Here is a 20,739-nt window from a genome sequence, read left to right as displayed (position 1 = left end):
GGGGGACCAGGAACCTAAGACTTCTCCTGCTCTACACTTGTTACTTTCAGAGAGTGCCCCGAAAAAAGTAATCACTAATTTATATAAAGGTCTGACTACCGTGATCGTGGATAGCGTGGGGGTGGTAGGACGAAGATGGAACTCAGTCCTCCCCAAACCCTTGTCCTTGGCCCTTCAGCAGGTACAGAGAGTATCAATGAACCCTAGGTTCTGCTATACTCAATTTAATTTTACACACCAGACATATTTTTCCCCATCTCGTAATCAGCGTATGTACCATGTGTCCACATCGGTGTGCCCCCGTTGTGGTCTCCATGCTGTGCACTTTTATCATATGGTATGGGACTGTAGTGGTAGCAGAGGTGCCTGACATTACAGAACACGTGTTTCTGTTGGAACCAGAGTCTTGTCTGTTAGGGATACGAACTAGAGTTAAGAAACATAAACACATTCATAAGTTTGCTGACTTGACGTTAATCGCGTATAAACGGTTGAGTGCCGGAGATATCCAGTTGGTGCGCCTTGACATTGCGGTGGGCACGAGTGGAAACACAAGTGTTGCGGGCCTTGTGTGACAGGGGGCAGGCGCACACGGGCTATGACATATGTGAAGCGCTGGTGACTAAACTGGAAACTAAAAATGACGAGCACCCACTGTGATTCATTACAGTGTGAAAGTAACGCTTATAGGGCTTACATTTGTTAAGCTTCCCAGAGACGAGAGGGGAATCACGTTGTTGGGGGAGGGGATTATACTATCTTTGCGTACACCTTATTGAAGTCGAAACTGACCTGATGACATATTTAATCAGCTGATTGTGAGCGGGAAATAAGATAGCTTAGCTACAGCGAAATACATGCTTGTAGTGTGCTGTGGTGGTTAACATGATTTGGGGTATGTGGAATAGACTCGCTACGCTCAAAGTACTTAACAGTATCACGTGTAATGGCAGTGTATCATGTCGTTACAAATTGATTGTACTGTCCGTTGCCTGGGAAATGCCTTGATAAGTAAATATCTGAACTGCTGCTCTGCTAGTTTCTGGATTGTGTAATGCATTGACCCAGTTTCTGTATTTGCAAATTCATGCTATGTGTTGAAAACAATAAAACAGATGTTTTTAAAAAGAACCAGTTCAATTGTGTGAATTATGGAAGAATTCTGTGAAGTTGCCAGATGGCAATTGGTGGAGTACTATTGTGTGGCTTTGCTTCCTGATGATCACATGAGTATGACTTGCAAAGGGGCAGATGCAGATTCTAAATTAGTTTCGTCAGAAAATTCAATAAGGAAAAGTTCTCATACTAGGTGTGCACTGAAGAAATGGCCAAATTTTGTTAGGCAGTGAAAAGGTTACCAATTCCATATGTAAAGCCCTACAGGTTATGTACATAATTTTACGTATTATACTAAACACTACATTTCATGTGTATAGTTAATATTTTGATCTTATTAGTAAGTAATGATTCATATCACCTTTGGGTAAGAAATTGTATTTCTTTGGAAAAAGGGAGATTGAAATAGTGAATTCAGATTTTAAACTGTTCTGAATGGAACGCTTTCTGTCGGCATAGGATGAGGAGTGTTTTGTTCGTTACGAGAGTGTGTGAGTGCTCCAATAAAGGTTACTCATTTCAAGGACATTATCGTGGGAAACATCCTGAACAACTAGGTCTAAACCACTACTTGCCTGAACCACTACTGCTAAACAACTAAAAAGTCTCTACAACTAAGTACTGAACAACTACTGTCTAAACAACAATTGTGCCTGAATAACAATTGCCTGAACAACTCTTTTTAAGGTAAGGTTTTCTTTTTGGTTTTTATGGTTTATTAGTTGTTTAGAATATATATATGTATATTAGTTGTTTAGGCAATTGTTATTCAGGCACAATTGTTGTTTAGACAGTAGTTGTTCAGACTTTTTAGTTGTTTAGCAGTAGTGGTTTAGGCTATAGTTGTTTAAGACCTAGTTGTTCTGTCACATATTCCATTATCGTTCTTGACTTTATTTATTACCACATTTTGGCGACGAGTTATTAACCAGGAGCACTCACCACAGACTCAACGATTTTCACCATCTTCAGCACTTTGTAGACAGCAGACGAAGGCAGTTTAGGAGTGTTCCTGCATTTTGGTGATGTTGGATTTCTCGGAGGATGAATGCAATAATTTCAGGAACAGGAAGTGGTGAGGCAGAACATTTTTGACTGACCTGCATACTATTGAATGAAATTGGCAGTTGCTTGGCAGCCATTTTAGAGACAGTTTTTGTTTGTACAAAAGGTGAGTAACAGAACAACGTCATTAATCAGCGGCCATCTTAGGTGAAGAGTGTTTTTCTGCAATACCAAAGGGCATTTAAAGGAACATTAATGCAGTTTAAAAAAAAATAAACTTGAGGAAAAACTCTCATTTTTATTTTCTATCCTTGACTATTTATTCATCATGAATAACATGTGGGAATCCTCTTCCACCATTTTTAAACTCTTCTAATGAGGCTACTATAACATGGGAAAAATGGTTGAGACATTTTAAAAATTACATGTTGGCAATTAATGGAGATTCATTTGAATCACACAGAAAAAAGCGTTACAACTCAACTTAATTGGCTTGGAAGCTGAAGATATCTTTGAGCATTTACCTCCAGTTCTATCGCCATCTAGCACAGAGGCCAGAGATTATGACTGTCTTTCAGAAGCTGTAGAGAGGTTTAAAAAAAGGTTTTCAGAGGAACCACACATTGTTATGGAAAGGTGTAAGTATTTCACACGTCATCAACAACTTAATGAGTCAGTTGACTCATATATTTCTGGTTCACGAATTTTGGCTGCAGACTGTGAATTTGGAGCAAGAGCAGATATTTATATTAGAGATCAGTTAATTATTTTCTGTTCAAATAAAAAGATTCAGGAACAATTGCTTAGACAACGCAATCCCACTGTGAAAGAAGCAATTGAAATGGCTAAGAGTGTTGAATGTACAATAAAATCTTTCAAAGCTATTAATGTGGATGACATTAACAAAGAAATTGCAGCTGTATCTTTACATGACACAGAGAAATATGAGGCCAGTAACAAAGGAAAACTTTCTAAAGGAAAACAAGTAAATACAGACAAACAAAGTTCAGGATACAATGTCAATAAAACAATTTGGGGGTGATTCTCCGCCGCCCGCCAGAGTTCCCCCCTCCAGAATACCGCACCGCGGTCATTAGACCACTGCGGGTATTCTGGGTTTTACACTGGGCTGGCGGGCGACTGCCAAAAGGCCACCCGCCAGCCCAGTGTAAAACAACCTTCCCACGAGGACGCCGGCTCCGAATGGAGCCGGCGGAGTGGGAAGGTGCGACGGGTGCAGTGGCACCCGTCGCGAATTTCACTGTCTGCAATGCAGACAGTGAAATTCATTGTGGGGCCCTCTTACGGGGGCCCCTGCAGTGCCCATGCAATTGGCATGGGCACTGCAGGGGCCCCCAGGTGCCCCACGACACCCCATACCGCCATCCTGTTCCTGGCGGGCGAACCACCAGGAACAGGATGGCGGTATGGGGTGTCTGAATCCCCATGGCGACGCAGCGAGCTGCGCCGCCATGGAGGATTCAGAAGGGCAGCGGAAAACCGGCGGGAGACCGCCGGTTTTCCACTTCTGACCGCGGCCGAACCGCCGCGGTCAGAATGCCCTGTGGGGCACCGCCAGCCTGTTGGCGGTGCCCCCGTCATTTTAGCCCTGGCGGTCGACGACCGCCAGGGTTAGAATGACCCCCTTTGTGATAAGTGTGGTTCCAAAACACATGCATTTCAATTCAAGTTTTTTCCAGTCAAAGGCAAAGAATGTTTCAAGTGCAAGAAGATTGGTCACTTTGGCAATGTTTGCAGGTCGGTAGCCAACAGAAGAATATCTACGCTGGAGGATTCAAAGACTGATAACGAGATGGAAGATCATTTCGTTCTAAGTCTTAAGGAAAAGGTTCCTGCATTAATGAGGAAGGCAAAACTTTACATAAGGATTTAAATAAGTCTGATACAGAAAATTCCGGGAAGGGTATTAGTTGCACAGAATTGACAAAGAACACTATATTCCACCTGATTGTGAAATCGTCATTGATGGTTTGAATGGGAAAGTTTTGGCAGATTCTGGATCACCATATACTATTTTATCAGATCATTTTTTTATGAAAACTGCAGTGATATAAAATTAAAACCAAATGATGTCAAAGTATATGGTTTTGGGGGCAAAGAGATTGATATGCTTGGATTCTTTATAGCGGACATCCAATTTTTAAACAGGGCCATTATTGGAAAAGTTTATGTTGCCATTGATGGTTTACATGTTATTGGTTGGCATCACCAAAAGAAAATGGGAATGGTGCTCAATCCAAATGCCAAGAATCCAGTGTATCTGTCCGATAATATACAGTCTGTCCAAGTGTTGAACACAGGTACAGATAAGTTGGAGATGTTATTAGACAAATTTAAAAAAATGTTTAGCAAAGAATTAGGTAAGGTGACAGGATTTTCACATCACATTCAACTTAAAAAAATGCTGTTACTATCAAACACAAATTAAGGCATGTTCCGCTATCAGTCAGTAAGGAGCTATTTGAGATGTTAGTCAGAATGTGTAAAGAGGATATTATTGAGCCTGTTGATGCTGCAGAATGGGTGTCTCCAGTTGTTCTGGTGTTGGAAAAAATCAGGATATTTGCGTTTGTGTGCTGATTTAAGATCTGTGAACAAGCAAATTTTGGTGAATTGTTTTCCACTTCCACGCATTCAAGAGCTTTTCACAAAGTTAGAGGGTTCTAATATTTTTTCAAAGATTGATCTGAAGGCAGCATACCATCATTAGAGTTAACTCTTGAGTCTCGTTGCATTACTACTTTTATTACTCCAGATGGTGCTATTCGGTATAAACGCATGCCTTTTGGTTTGGCATCAGCTGCTTCTCTTTTTAAAAAATGAATGCATCATTTATTTAAAGATGTTAGGAATGTCATTGCTTTTCAGGATGATACTTTGAGCTACACAGCTACAAAAGAAGAACACTATACAAAGCTGGACAAGGTGATGTCAATCCTAAGTGATAGGGGTATGACGATTCATTTGGACAAGTGTACATTTTTAACTAATGAAATAGACTATTTAGGTTATTCTATTTCAGAAAAAGGTATCACACCTATTAAAAATTCTCTACAGCCAATACAAAACATTGAAGAGCCCAGAAACAAAGACCAGGTTAATTGTTTTTTAGGCCTATGTGAGTACTATTCTAAATTTGTCGAAAATTTCAGCGATTTAGCTATGCCTTTACGTGTATTACTAAAGAAAAATGAAACATTTAGGTGGTCTAATTATCAGGTTGATGCTTTCACCAAGTTAAAGAAGTCTCTTGTAAATTCGAAACCACTTTCACCGTATTCTGATGATGCAGTAAATGTTATTACTGTGGATGCGAGTCTAACAGGATTAGGAGCAGTGTTAACTCAAGTCAAAGGGAATGTTGAACAAACCATTGCTTTTCGTTTTAGGGCATTGTCTGAAACTGAGTGTGGGTATTCAACTATTGAACGTGAGCACTTGCTTGTGCGTGGTCTGTTGAAAACTTTAAGATGTATGTATGGGGGAAACATTTCAAATTGAGAACTGATCATAAACCACATATATATTTACTTTCTAAAAATTGTATGGGTAGAGAATCTTCAAAACTCATACGTATTTTAGCAAAATTGTATGAATACATTTTTACAGTGTCTTATTTGCCAGGTACAAGGAATACCAGAGTGGATAGTTTATCGAGATTATCTGGCAATAAGGCAATGTCTACAGATTCTGAAGTGATTGAAGAATGTGTTGTTGCAAGTGAGGAAGATGCAGTATTGTTGATTTCTGAAGTCATTTCAGAGAAGGAATGGATGTCAGAATATGACAAAGATGAAGTTCTTGGAAATGTGAAGGGTTTTATCATAAAAGATTGGCCACTAGAGAAATCTTTATGAAAGGATTTACAAGTTTTCTGGAAAGTTAAAAATGAATTGTCCATAGAAAATGAGTTGTTACTTAAAGGTGAATGTTTCGTACTTCCTACAGAAAGAAGAAGAAAGTTGATTTCTTTATTGGACATTTGGGACAATCTGGAAAAAAAAGTTGAGAGATCAGTTTTGGTGGCTGTACATGGATTCAGAGGTAGTTGATTTCATTAAGAATTGTTTGTTGTGTCAGGAGTCTGATAAAGTTTTGAAAGCACAGAAAACTGAGGTTAATGTATTACCTTTTACAGAACAACCATGGAAGGATTTAGCTATGGATTTACTTGGTCCTTATGAAGGTATTGGTTTTGGAAAAAGTATATGTGTTGGTTATTATTGAATATTGATTATTTCTTCAAATGGGTTGAGTATAAGTGGATTGAGCGACCCAATACTGATGAAGTAATTGAGTTTCTAAAAAATTGTTTCAGAAAAGGTTACCCTGATAGTATCACTAATGACAATGGTACACAGTTTACTTCTTCTAAATTACAAGATTTCTTGTCTAATCTAGGAGTTAAACATAAACAAACTGCTTTTTGAAAGATTCAATCGAACTTTAGTAGAGGCAATACAGCTGGCGTTAAACGCTAAAATTAATGTTAAGGAACATGTTGCACAAATGATTTGGTCCTATCACTGTACACCTCATTGTTCAACTAAGTTTTCTCCATTTTTGATGCTGAAAGGAAGGGAACCAAGACTAGGTCTAAATCCATCTTGGTTGCAAAACAAAGTACAGATTTATGACATGAACAGGATATATAATGAGGCCAAGATGAATGTTCAGTTTAAAAACAAAAATAAGTGCAAGGAAAATGAACAAGGGAGTCTAAGTTTTAATGTTGGTGATTGGGTTAAGGTCAAGCTCCCCACACATGTAAGAAAGGGAGAATCGAAGTATTCAAAATGTTGGAAAGTCATTAGAATTGGGAGGTCTTCAGCCATGCTGAGTAATGGTTCATGGTGGCATTGTTCCAGATTAGCACGTGTAAACTTTGAAGGCTGTAGCAAATTAAGTCATCAATCTGATCCTGATTTTGGATGTGAATCAATAAAAGTTTATTCAAACAGTAGAATAGGTAATACCGACAATACTATGTTGGGTCATCGTGAAGAACACAATCCTTCAAATGTTAATATGAATGAGTTTGGTGTCAGGGTCAGCAGACATAAAAAATTACCAAACAAATACAATGATTTCATAATGTATTAGACAACCTTAGTTCATTGTTTTTTTGTTTTGTTTTTTAAATTATATTACGATGTGTTATCTAATGTTGAAAATTATCTTACAAAGTTTATTGCATATTATTGTTTTATTCTCATTTGTTTATTTCATTTTGTTTGTTTGAAAAGAAGGAGATGTGTAATAGTGAATTCAGATTTTAGAATGTTCTGAATGAACGTTCTGCCGGCATACGATGTGTGGTGATGTTGCAGGTAGAGTGTGGATGTGTCATGAAATGTAGTGATATCTTGGACTACTGCATTCCAGGAGCTTTAGTTACCTTGTACTGTCACGGTTTCGGGAGGGTCTGATCAGGACCTTGGTTGGAACAACCCTTGAGGTCACTGAATATCCTAAAGAGGTAGTATACTGGGGCAGAAGAGCAGCTAAAGGCATACACGGAAAGGACAGCTATGGACAGGCACAGGAAAGTAAAAGCAGAGCAACCCTTGTGTGAACAAACAGGAAACAGATTACTAATGGACAAACACACTGGGGTTGTACACAGAGTTAGGCGCAGAACCTCCCACAGTGACAGGGAATGTCAATGCCTCTGTGCAGTTTGCTCTTATAGATGGTCACCCTGCCAGTCCCATAGAAAGGAGGCAGCAGAAGTGATTCTGTCTCTATACCCTAGAGCACAAACAAGGAAAGTACTTACATACACAAGACACGCTCTTGTGGGTCCAGCTGGAAACACAGTGGCGATTCCTGAGAAAACAGCAATAGCAGTACTGGGAAACTGAGAGCAGGCTCTGGCTGGAACAGGCAAGGACAGGGCTGGAATACAGGCAGTAGGAAAAAGCAGTAAACAGGACTGAGAAACAGAGAGCAGGTTCAGGCTGAAACAAGGCAGGAGCAGGACAAAGAAACAGGGAGCAGGCTCTGGAACAAACAAACAGGTACACGGCTAAGAGGTAGGGAGGGGACTCTGGCTGGAACAATCAGGAACAAGGCAGAGAAACAGGAAACAGGTTCAAGCTGGAACAGATCAGGAACAGGAGCAAAACTGGAACACCATCCGATAAGGGGTCTGTAACACAAAGGAATCGAACTCCAATGCATGACAAGGATCTTGAGGAAATGGCTGCTTGTAAGCAGTTCCAAGCTGGGCTGCACAGGAGAGGTCTCAGGTGTGTGTAGCTTCAGACACTTGCAAGTCCTGGAGGAGAGGATCCGGTGAAATGGAGCAAATAGACTTCTCCCTTAGAAAACAATGGGAAACAGAATCCGGGCTTTCCTGAATACCAGGCTGTGCATTATGGGATTTGCAGTCCCAGGAAGCAAGTGTAGTACTACACAACTATACCATGGCCGAAAGAGAAACAAACCGGAGTCAGCAAGGGACTCTAGATAACTGTTCAAGGTGATTCCCAGGCTTCCGACAGTCCCCGTACAGCGCCTCCTGGAGAAGGGACGTCAGAGTCGTTACATGTAGCCCTTTTGATGTATGGACGTGTTTCTCATCTGCCAATAAAACTTAAAGCACATACAAATTTCTGTGAAGATTACTACACCTCATCACCTCTCTTGCAACTGTAAGGAACCAATGCCTCCACTCTCCTGGCTTGCCGTAAGTAACCAACCGCTCACCTCCCTGCTGGCAGTAAGAAACTGACTCCACAAAGGCTCTAGCAACACTTCCCCGACATGTGCAATGTTTTTGTCTCCTCATCGTTTTCTGAGATACTGTAACCAGGGTCTATACGACTCCATTGCCGGCACGCACTCCTTCGCAGTTGGTGCCAGATTGTTGGAAGCGTCTCTGTCAAGCCGTTTTGATAGCCCCAGTTGGAGCTATTGTGTTTCTAAGCGCTATACTACATTATGGGGGTTATTACAACTTTGGAGGAGGTGTTAATCCGTCCCAAAAGTGACGGTAAAGTGACGGATATACCACCAGGCGTATTACGAGTTTCATAGGATATAATGGACTCGTAATACGGCTGGTGGTATATCCGTCACTTTACCGTCACTTTTGGGACGGATTAACACCTCCTCCAAAGTTGTAATAACCACCTTAGTCTTTAAAAAGTTGTATGCTTACTTATTTATGTTGGATTTTTGTTGTTTTGGTCTTGTTTTACTCAGATACATTTTGGCTATTTTTGTTAACTGAGGTGGAGTCCTTCTGTAGTGTTTTCACTGTTTTACTATGTGTGTGTGTGTACTAATACTTTACACATTGCGTTCTGAGACAAGCCAGATTCCTCTTGTCAAGTTACCAAGGGGGTGCGCAGGGGTTATCTTATCTGTGTGACGCACTTACGCTGGCTAGAGTGAGTGTCCCTACTTGGAAAGGGTGCAAACCACTGCCAACTAGAGACCCCATTTCTAACAGATGCTATAACATTAAATGACGGTTAAGTGCCAACAAGAGACCCCATTTTTAACAGATACTATAACATTAGATGACGGTTAAGTGTAAGTCATAAGTAGTATGATATAAACAAATGTAAAAAATAGAAAAGGAAATAATAATTTTTGACTATATGGATGCAAGAAGGAGATTTTGAAAAAAGTTGGACAAATTGATTTTCATATTGAATTACATTGAATGGAGGGGATTTTAGATGGAGTCACCTCAGATGAAGCCATTTTAGCTTACAAATCATGAGTATCCCCCAGATTCGATTCTGTTGGCATGTATATAAATAGAAAAATCACACATTGTTTAAACAGTTCATGGCATTGCATGGGAACATTCCTTTTAGCAGATGTGAACTTTGTGCCTAAGCACAATGCTGTCACTCACAGTCAAGCGAGCCAGAGGTTGATGTGGTTCAACCCTTTGCCAGTGGCACAATGCAGGCCCCTGCAGCGCAGCGGGCCCTCACCCTCTAAGGAGGCCCATTTCAGAACAAAATCAATGCATAAATATGAAAATTGGCAGATTCAGAGGCCCCCTCATCCAAATCTGCATGTGGTCCCTATAATTTTATGTTATGCCCCTAGGGGCTAGAAGTAGTGCTGGGGGTGCTGCAGTACCTCCAAAATAATCATTCTGAGGTTCAGATAAATCAGTAATAATTATGCGTTTTTATCTTGTACTTTCTTCTTGTGCTGCACTTTCAAATACAGAGGTCAAATGCGAGGCTACTATTCTGACAAATAGCTTCTTATTTTATAACATAAAGATCGGTGTATACCTTGCATTCTCTGACTGCAAATTGATCTATAGATGACAATCTTGTTGGGGTACAGAAAGGGTGAAAGGATCGGTTGTAGAATGTCAGTTTCTTTAACATACAACAAAATTTAATTATCTGTAAATTAACTAGCCACATATTTCAAAATATATGTACAGTTAGGAAAGTACAAATCAAGCATATTCTTGTAATAATGAAGTGTGATGGAAACAGATTTTAATGAGATCAAAACAAATCAAAACAGTTTATTTGGTATTGCACAAATTATATATTCGCGTAACCCCAATTCCACACATTGGGGGTCATTCTGACCCTGGCGGTCATGGACCGCCAGGGCCAACGACCGCGGGAGCACCGCCAACAGGCTGGCGGTGCTCCCATGGGCATTCTGACCGCGGCGGTACAGCCGCGGTCAGATACGGGAAACCGGCGGTGTCCCGCCGGTTTCCCGCTGCCCAAGGGAATCCTTGACCGCCAGAACCTGGCTGGCGGTAACGGGTGTCACGGGGACCCTGGGGGCCCCTGCAGTGCCCATGCCACTGGCATGGGCACTGCAGGGGCCCCCTAACAGGGCCCCACCAAGATTTTCAGTGTCTGCCAAGCAGACACTGAAAATCGCGACGGGTGCAACTGCACCCGTCGCACCCCTTCCACTCCGCCGGCTCCATTCGGAGCCGGCATCCTCATGGAAGGGGGTTTCCCGCTGGGCTGGCGGACGGCCTTCTGGCGGTCGGCCGCCAGCCCAGCGGGAAACTCAGAATAACCGCGGCGGTCTTTTGACCGCGCAGCGGTATTCTGGCGGTTCCCGCTTGGCGGGCAGCTCCCGCCGCCCGCCAAGCTCAGAATGACCCCCATTATCTTTTGTGTCATGTCTGGTTTTATGACTTTCAGCTGCATGTTTGTGGACACTTAGGGCCTGATTACGATTCCGGCGGGCGGCGGAGGCCGCCCGCCAGAATTCCGCCCTCCATAATACCGCTCCGCGGTCAGAAGACCGCGGAGGGTATTATGAGTTTTTCCCTGGGCTGGCGGGCGGTCTCCAAAAGACCGCCCGCCAGCCCAGGGAAAAACTCCCTTCCCACGAGGATGCCGGCTCGTAATAGAGCCGGCGGAGTGGGAAGGTGCGACGGGTGCTGTTGCACCCGTCGCGTATTTCACTGTCTGGAAGGCAGACAGTGAAATACATTTTGGGGCCCTCTTACGGGGGCCCCTGCAGTGCCCATGCCGTTGGCATGGGCACTGCAGGGGCCCCCAGGGGCCCCGCGACTCCCCCTCCCGCCATCCGGTTCCCGGCGGGAGAACCGCCAGGAACTGGATGGCGGGAGGGGGAGTCGGAATCCCCAAGCCGGCGCAGCAAGCTGCGCCGGCTTGGAGGATTCCTTGGGGGCAGCGGGAAACCGGCGGGAGACCGCCGGTTTCCCTTCTCTGACCGCGTCTAAGCCGCCGCGGAAAAGAATGCCCCGCGGGGCACCGCCAGCCTGTCGGCGGTGCCACCGCGTCCCGCGGCCCTGGCGGAAGTAATCCGCCAGGGTCGTAATGACCACCTTAGTGGCTATTTAGACTGAAAATGTGCTGCCTTAAAATGAGCATGTGCTACCAAATCATGCTATAGTACTATGCTTGCAACAGTGGGTTCCAAAATGGCCCCCTGGCTACATACGACACCCATATCACTCTCTTGCTGAATGTGCACAGTTCATTTGCTACACATGTTCTTTTGTGAAATTTTGACTTTTCATAATCCCTATGACTTCAGTGATGTAACATTGATGGCAGCACCCCCACTCTGAAAACTGTTCCGGCATCACTGGTAACACTACTGCCCTTTGCCCCTGAGGTATGGTGGCCTCAAACAAAATGTGAATGCCACCATAACAGACCAATGGATAAAGAGGGCTGACTCAAAGCTTTTGTATGTATGCATTACTAGGTGTATGTTTTGTAAGTACATTTTGGGAATAACAAAAGGGCTTTGCTAACAGCAGAAATAATGACTCAATTGTCCAAAAGACCCACTAAAGGGAAGCTGTTACTTCCTTAGCTGTATTTACAGGGAAGAAACTTTTGAATCTGCCAGATTAACAGGTATTTTCTCTAATACAATTCCCCTTAAAAGAACTGCTATTCACAAAACAATAGTTTAACTTTATTAAAGAGCACAAACAAGACAATACTCTATAGTTCCAGGGGAACATTTTAGCACGTCAGAGCCTTGATCAGTAAACTTACAAGGAGACACGCCTAGGTCGATGAACCTTTGGACCACGTTCGGAGACTTCCCAGTACGAGGTGTCTCTTTGACATCGCAACTCAATAGGTCAACGACTCAATCAATAATCACAATATCTAGTCATTAAGCTAATCAATGCCCTTTAATGAGAATCAATAAGTTGAGCACACCACAACCTTTTAATCATGAATAACCAGTTGAATGTTAGGATAATTATTTCCTTATTCGTTACAATCTAAAGTCATTCCTGTTAATCTCATTAGCAATTCACCTAATTAGTAATTCTTCAGATTTGTAATTAGAACACAATTAATCAATGCATAGAGAATATTCATTCAGTATTCACACGTTATTAATAAGAAGCAGCTTAGCAAAGTCTCAGTAGTACATGATTCAACAAAGCAAGAACTGAGTCATTTGTCCATTTGCATAGGTTATTTGTGAACAACTTAACTAACCTCCGATTAGCATTAGCATGTTGGGCTTCATGCAAACAATTTAGCAAACACAAATTTGGAAAACATCTAACTATGGCCTCTATCAAAAGCACAGTTGGTACCTAGAGAGAAAAGCAAACAGGCAATTACAATTTTCATCAGATAGTTACCCATCCAGCAAATCAGCAAAAAGTGTCAGTCTTCGTACTCAGGACATCAGTTGATTCACCATCAGCAAAGATATGACAGGGCAAAGTCTCAGTATGGAATAGCTAAGGAAGAAAATCTTCCCTCATATGGAGGAGAAGTAAGTATCCGGTAAGGAATAAGTAAAGGACGGTTTAGAATATCAGGACAAACAAATGGCAAAGTCTCAAAGGAATGGCCTAAATGGCTCAGTAGAATGGCAAAGAATGGCTTGGAGTGGAATGTCCCATTTCTCCTCAGATCATGCGGTTAAATCAATACTGCCTAATTTACTCCTAATTCCTCATTGGATAATAATTTGCGCATTGTTATCTCTGTCCAATAATTCTCCACGCATTTCACTAGAATTTTCCATAAACCACAGTTCTCATGTCGTTGATTGGCCCATGTTATTGACGTCTTCATCGCTTGGAATGTCAGGTAAGAAAAGTTGCATTTTACGCTTCAGTCAGTAGCTCTATTGTTTTCTTCTTCTCCAGGCAGCCTTGCACCTGTTACGAATTACACTGTTGCATTCAGCAAGAATGTCTCCTTGAGCAAGTCGGGTCCCATGAGAAAGAATTTACTACGGCTACACACACATCTAGCTTCTGCAAAAGTACAGTTTCATGTCCTTCAGGAAAACAGCACATTGCATGCTAGGAAAAACACAGTTTAATATGAGACCAGGCAGCTAGGCCCAGACCCTCGCTAAACTAAGGCCTAATGATTCATTTAACAAACTCCTAATACATGACTCTAATTATGATATGCTAATACAAATTCAAAATATTAGTACATAATTAATTCATCACTAATAAGTTTCATTAGTCAACGTATACATTGGTAGCCACTCCCCATGGGCACTTTTCAAATGTGTGCATTATTTTCTACGTTAACACATTTTCTATGCACCTCCATTACAGAATATATTGCAAGTTTTTCATGTTAATATTGCTCTTAAAAGGCACACTCCAACAAACGCACAAATTAAGACGCATGGAAACATTGAAGACATCATTGCACATTATAGCTATTCCATAAAATGAATTCATAACATATGGCCAACAAGACGTAAAGTTGAAGGGAAGGTTGAATGCTCAAGGCACACACCCTAGTTTCCAATCTCTGAATATCGATCCATATAAAGATTTATGATTTCCCGGGCCACTAAGAAAACAGAATGGTTAATATTCACGCCTTTAAATATCTGCAGGAATTGCACATTATAAGTTTGAATCAGTGGCAAGGGAACACTCAACTTAAGCAGCTACAGAAGGGGAATCAGTATAGGAGAGAGTGAAAGTGCAATTGCTGCTTGATGAGCCCCCTTAGTCTATTATTTATAAAGAAGCTAATTTCATACAATTTCATCAGAATACCATGACAAGGACAGGAGGTGGGAGTCAAGAGGAGGCACTGAAGTAAAAGTGATGGAGATAGGGAAAGAGAAATGATGAAAGATGGGAAGGAAGAAGAAGAAAGTGGATGACACAGGCCCATATTTATACTTTTTTAGCGCCGCATTTGCATGATTTGTTTATGCAAAAACGGCCTAAACATGCAAAATACAATTGTATTTTGTAAGTTTGTGCCATTTTTGTGTCAAAATGTGCCGTTAATTAGTATAAATATGGGCCACAATGTATACTTCCGAGAAGAAGAATGAAAGCACATAGAGAAGAAAAGTGAAAGAGAAAAGGGTAGGAAAGTATTCTTAACTGTAGAGTACCCATTCAGCACTAACACCACCCTTCTTGACCCAAGGGTAGGTCGCTCCCCCTGCCGCTGCAGCTCCTCCAGCTCCTCCAGGTTCCTGAGTTCCTGAGACCCACCTCACAGTAAGTACCCCCCACCTCCCAGCCCCTCGCCCTGCCACGCGCTACTCACCCTCTCTCCTGCTCCTGCTTCTTTTCCTCCTCTCTGTCTCTTCCTCCTCGCTCCTCCTCTGCAATCTTCTTCTGTACTCTTCTTCTCCCCGTCTTCTCTCTTCTTCTGTGTGCTCCTCAGCCTCTCCTGTCGCCTCTCTTCTTCCTCATCTTGCTCTGTGGTCTTCTGCCTTCTGCTCTTCGTCTTCTGTATCTTCTTTGTTGATCTTCTGTTCGTCTGCTCTTCTGCTTCTTCGTCCCCTGCATCTTCCTCTGTGTTCTTCTGTTCTTCTGTGTTCTTCTCTTCTGTTATTCTGTGTTCTTCGGTTCTTCTGTGTTCTTCTCTTCTGTTCTTCTGTGTTCTTCCGGTCTTCTGTGTTCTTCTCTTCTGTTCTTCTGTGTTCTTCCGGTCTTCTGTGTTCTTCTCTTCTGTTCTTCTGTGTTCTTCGGTTCTTCTGTGTTCTTCCGGTCTTCTGTGTTCTTCTCTTCTGTTCTTCTGTGTTCTTCCGGTTCTTCTGTGTTCTTCTCTTCTGTTCTTCTGTGTTCTTCTCTTCTGTTCTTCTGTGTTCTTCCGGTTCTTCTGTGTACTTCTCTTCTGTTCTTCTGTGTTCTTCCGGTCTTCTGTGTTCTTCTCTTCTGTTCTTCTGTGTTCTTCCGGTCTTCTGTGTTCTTCTCTTCTGTTCTTCTGTGTTCTTCGGTTCTTCTGTGTTCTTCCGGTCTTCTGTGTTCTTCTCTTCTGTTCTTCTGTGTTCTTCTGGTCTTCTGTGTTCTTCGCTTCTTCTGTTCTTCGGTCCTCTCCGACTCCTGTCTCTTCCCGCCCCTGTCTCTGCCCTCCTGCTCCTGCCTCACCCCCCTCTATCTCTCCACCTATCTCTCACTATCACCCACATCTACCCTTTCGCTACCTGCCTCCCTCACTCCTCTACCTATCTCTCCACCTAACTCCCTCACTCACCCCCTCCTCCTATCTACCTATTTTTCTATCTCTCCACCTATCTCTCCATCTATCTATTTCCCTATCTCTCCCCCCGTCCCGACACCCCCTCTGTTACCTACCTCCCTATCCTCTCACTCTACCTCTCACACTCACCCACCTCTACCACCCCCCTCCCCTATCTTTTCAACCCTTCTCCTATCTATCTCCTTATTCTCCTAAAACTCTAACACTCACCCCCCTCCACCCTTAAACCCCCCTTCCCCAGCTCTTCTCACTCTACCTGTCCACCCCTCCCTCGCGCTTTCCCGCCGCGACCTCCTGCAAGCCCCGCCCCCCAGCTCCCATTCGCCCCCAGCTGACCCCTCCCCCCCTCCTCCCTCTTATGGCGGCCGCTGCGCGACAGTGGTAGCGACCCTTGACCCAAGGGTATGTCGCTCCCCCCTGCTGCTGCAGCTCCTCCAGCTCCTCCAGGTTCCTGAGTTCCTGAGACCCACCTCACTGTAAGTACCCCCCACCTCCCAGCCCCTCGCCCTGCCCCGCGCTACTCACCCTCTCTCCTGCTCCTGCTTCTTTTCCTCCTCTCTGTCTCTTCCTCCTCGCTCCTCCTCTGCAATCTTCTTCTGTACTCTTCTTCTCCCCGTCTTCTCTCTTCTTCTGTGTGCTCCTCAGCCTCTCCTGTCGCCTCTCTTCTTCCTCATCTTGCTCTGTGGTCTTCTGCCTTCTGCTCTTCGTCTTCTGTATCTTCTTTGTTGATCTTCTGTTCGTCTGCTCTTCTGCTTCTTCGTCCCCTGCATCTTCCTCTGTGTTCTTCTGTTCTTCTGTGTTCTTCTCTTCTGTTCTTCTGTGTTCTTCTGGTCTTCTGTGTTCTTCTCTTCTGTTCTTCTGTGTTCTTCCGGTCTTCTGTGTTCTTCTCTTCTGTTCTTCTGTGTTCTTCGGTTCTTCTGTGTTCTTCCGGTCTTCTGTGTTCTTCTCTTCTGTTCTTCTGTGTTCTTCCGGTTCTTCTGTGTTCTTCTCTTCTGTTCTTCTGTGTTCTTCCGGTCTTCTGTGTTCTTCTCTTCTGTTCTTCTGTGTTCTTCCGGTTCTTCTGTGTACTTCTCTTCTGTTTTTCTGTGTTCTTCCGGTCTTCTGTGTTCTTCTCTTCTGTTCTTCTGTGTTCTTCCGGTCTTCTGTGTTCTTCTCTTCTGTTCTTCTGTGTTCTTCGGTTCTTCTGTGTTCTTCCGGTCTTCTGTGTTCTTCTCTTCTTCTGTGTTCTTCCGGTCTTCTGTGTTCTTCGCTTCTTCTGTTCTTCGGTCCTCTCCGACTCCTGTCTCTTCCCGCCCCTGTCTCTGCCCCCTTCTGCTCCTGCCTCACCCCCCTCTATCTCTCCACCTATCTCTCACTATCACCCACATCTACCCTTTCGCTACCTGCCTCCCTCACTCCTCTACCTATCTCTCCACCTAACTCCCTCACTCACCCCCTCCTCCTATCTACCTATTTTTCTATCTCTCCACCTATCTCTCCATCTATCTATTTCCCTATCTCTCCCCCCCGTCCCGACACACCCTCTGTTACCTATCTCCCTATCCTCTCACTCTACCTCTCACCCTCACCCACCTCTACCACCTCCCCTCCCCTATCTTTTCAACCCTACTCCTATCTATCTCCCTATTCTCCTAAAACTCTAACACTCACCCCCCCTCCACCCTTAAACCACCCTCCCCCAGCTATTCTCATTCTACCTGTCCCCCCCCTCCCTCGCGCTTTCCCGCCGCGACCTCCTGCACGCCCCCGCCCCCCAGCTCCCACTCGCCCCCAGCTGACCCCTCCCCCCCTCCTCCCTCTTATGGAGGCCGGAGGCGCGCCAGAGGCAAGCCCGTCTGCGCCCGTCCGCGCCTGGCCCGCGCCCAGCGCCACGACCCCTGGTCCCCAGCCCTTCCCTACCCCGCTGACCCGCTACGACCCCACCACCCTCCACGCCCTCAACCCCGGGCGCTCCAACACCTGCTTCCAAGCCCACCCCAAGCGCACCCATGGACCCTTCGCCTGTAACTCCTGCAAACGCATCTTCCACCACGCAACTACCACGACCACCAGCCCACGCGCCATCAACCACCTCAAGTGCCTCCTGGTCAACGCTCGCTCTGTCCACAAGCATGCCGTTGAACTCTGGGACCTCCTGGACTCCACAGCTCCGGACGTCGCCTTCATCACGGAAACCTGGATGAACGCCTCATCAGCTCCAGACATCGCCACTGCCATCCCCGAAGGCTACAAGATCTCCAGAAAAGACTGCACCAACCAAGTAGGATGAGGTATCGCCATCGTCTTCAAAGACTCCATCAGCGTCACCACCTCCACCGAAGACACCCCTCTCGCCGCTGAACATCTGCATTTTCAAATTCGCACCGACCCCAGGACCACCCTCAGAGGATCCTTCGTCTACCGTCCCCCCCGGACCGCGCGCCCCTTTCAGCGACGCCATTGCTGACTTCATCTCCCTGCACGCCCTCGCCTCGCCGGACTACATCCTCCTAGGCGACCTCAACTTCCATCTGGAATAGAACAACGACCCCAACACCACCGCCCTGCTCGACAACCTCGCCAACCTCGGCCTCAAGCAACTGGTGAACACCGCCACCCACATCGCCGGACACACGCTCGACCCTATCTTCTCCACCAGCAAACACACTTCTTCAGCCACACCTCCGCTCTACACTGGACCGACCACAGCTGTGTCCACTTCACATTCCGACGCGAGACCCGCCACCTACGCACTCAACCCATCTCTCGTCGACAGTGGAACAAGATCCCCGAAGAGCAACTCTTCTCCGCACTCGCCGCCAACCAACCCACCCTCACCACCGACCCCAACGACGCAGCCCTCAGCCTCACAAACTGGATCACCTGCATTTGCGCAGACAACCTTGCTCCCCTCAAACGCACGCATCGACAGACCAACACCAGAAAACCTCTCTGGTTCTCTGACACCCTCAAAGAATCAAAGAAAACTTGTCGCACCCTCCAGAAGGCCTGGCGCAAGGACCACACCGCTGACAACATGACCGCCCTCAAGAACGCTCCCCGCGAACACCACCACCTGATCTGCGCTGCCAAAAGGAACTTTTTCACCGACAGACTGGACAAAAACAGCCACAAAAGCAGAGAACTTTTCAGCATCGTCAAGGAGTTCTCAAACCTCAACGCCAACGCCGTCACGCCCTCACAGGATTTGTGCGAATCCCTCGCCACCTTCTTCCATCGCAAGATCAGCGACCTCCACGACAGCTTCGGACACCAGACCCAATCAAACATCACTGAACCCGCACCCCCGGCCTTCACCCTCAACAACTGGACCCACATCAACACTGAAGAAACCAAATCCATCATGAACTCTATCCACTCCGGCGCCCCTTCGGACCCCTGCCCTCACTTCATCTTTAATAAAGCCGACGACATCATCGCCCCGCACCTCCAGGCCTTCATCAACTCTTCTTCTTCTTCTGCTACCTTCCCCGAATGCTGGAAACACGCCGAAGTCAACACCCTCCTAAAGAAACCTACGGCTGACCCGAGCGACCTGAAAAACGTCCGCCCCATCTCTCTCCTGCCTTTCCCAGCCAAGGTAATAGAGAAGACCGTCAACAAACAGCTGACCACCTTCCTGGAAAACAACAACCTGCTCGACCCTCCACAAACCGGATTCCGAACCAACCACAGCACGGAAACCGCCCTCATCTCAGTCACAAACGACATCAGAACCCTGATGGACAACGGTGAAACAGTCGCCCTCATCCTCCTCGAACTCTCGGCTGCCTTCGACACCGTCTGTCACCGCACCCTAATCACCCGCCTCCGCTCCACTGGGATCCAAGGCCAGGCCCTGGACTGGATCGCCTCCTTCCTCTCAAACCGTTCCCAAAGAGTTTACCTCCCACCGTTTCGCTCTGACCCCACCGAGATCATCTGCGGCGTACCTCAAGGCTCATCGCTCAGCCCGACACTCTTCAATGTCTACATGAGCCCACTCACCAACATCGTACGCAAGCACGACATCATCATCACCTCCTACGCCGACGACACCCAACTTATACTCTCCCTCACCAAGGACCCCGCCAGCGCCAAGACCAACCTACAAGATGGGATGAAGGACGTTGCAGATTGGATGAGGCTCAGCCGCCTAAAGCTGAACTCTAACAAAACGGAAGTCCTCATCCTCGGCAACAACCCGTCCGCCTGGGACGACTCCTGGTGGCCCACGGCCCTCGGCACCGCACCGACCCCCACAGACCACGCCCGCAACCTTGGCTTCATCTTGGACCCCCTTCTCACCATGACCAAGCAAGTCAACGCTGTGTCCTCTGCCTGCTTCCTCACCCTCCGCATGCTCCGCAATATCTTCCGCTGGATCCCCACCGACACTAGAAAAACCGTGACCCACGCCCTCGTCACAAGCCGCCTGGACTACGGCAACACCTTCCACGCTGGGACCACCGTCAAACTCCAAAATCGCCTGCAACGCATTCAAAACGCCTCGGCCCGCCTCATCCTCGACGTACCCCGCAACAGCCACATCTCCGCACACCTGAGACACCTGCATTGGCTCCCAGTCAGCAAAAGGATCACCTTTCGACTTCTCACCCACGCACACAAAGCCCTCCACAACAAGGGACCGGAATACCTCAACCGACGC

This window comes from Pleurodeles waltl, chromosome 6, assembly GCF_031143425.1.
Source record: "Pleurodeles waltl isolate 20211129_DDA chromosome 6, aPleWal1.hap1.20221129, whole genome shotgun sequence".
NCBI lineage: Eukaryota > Metazoa > Chordata > Amphibia > Caudata > Salamandridae > Pleurodeles > Pleurodeles waltl.
Note: the sequence above shows the minus strand (reverse complement) of the source record.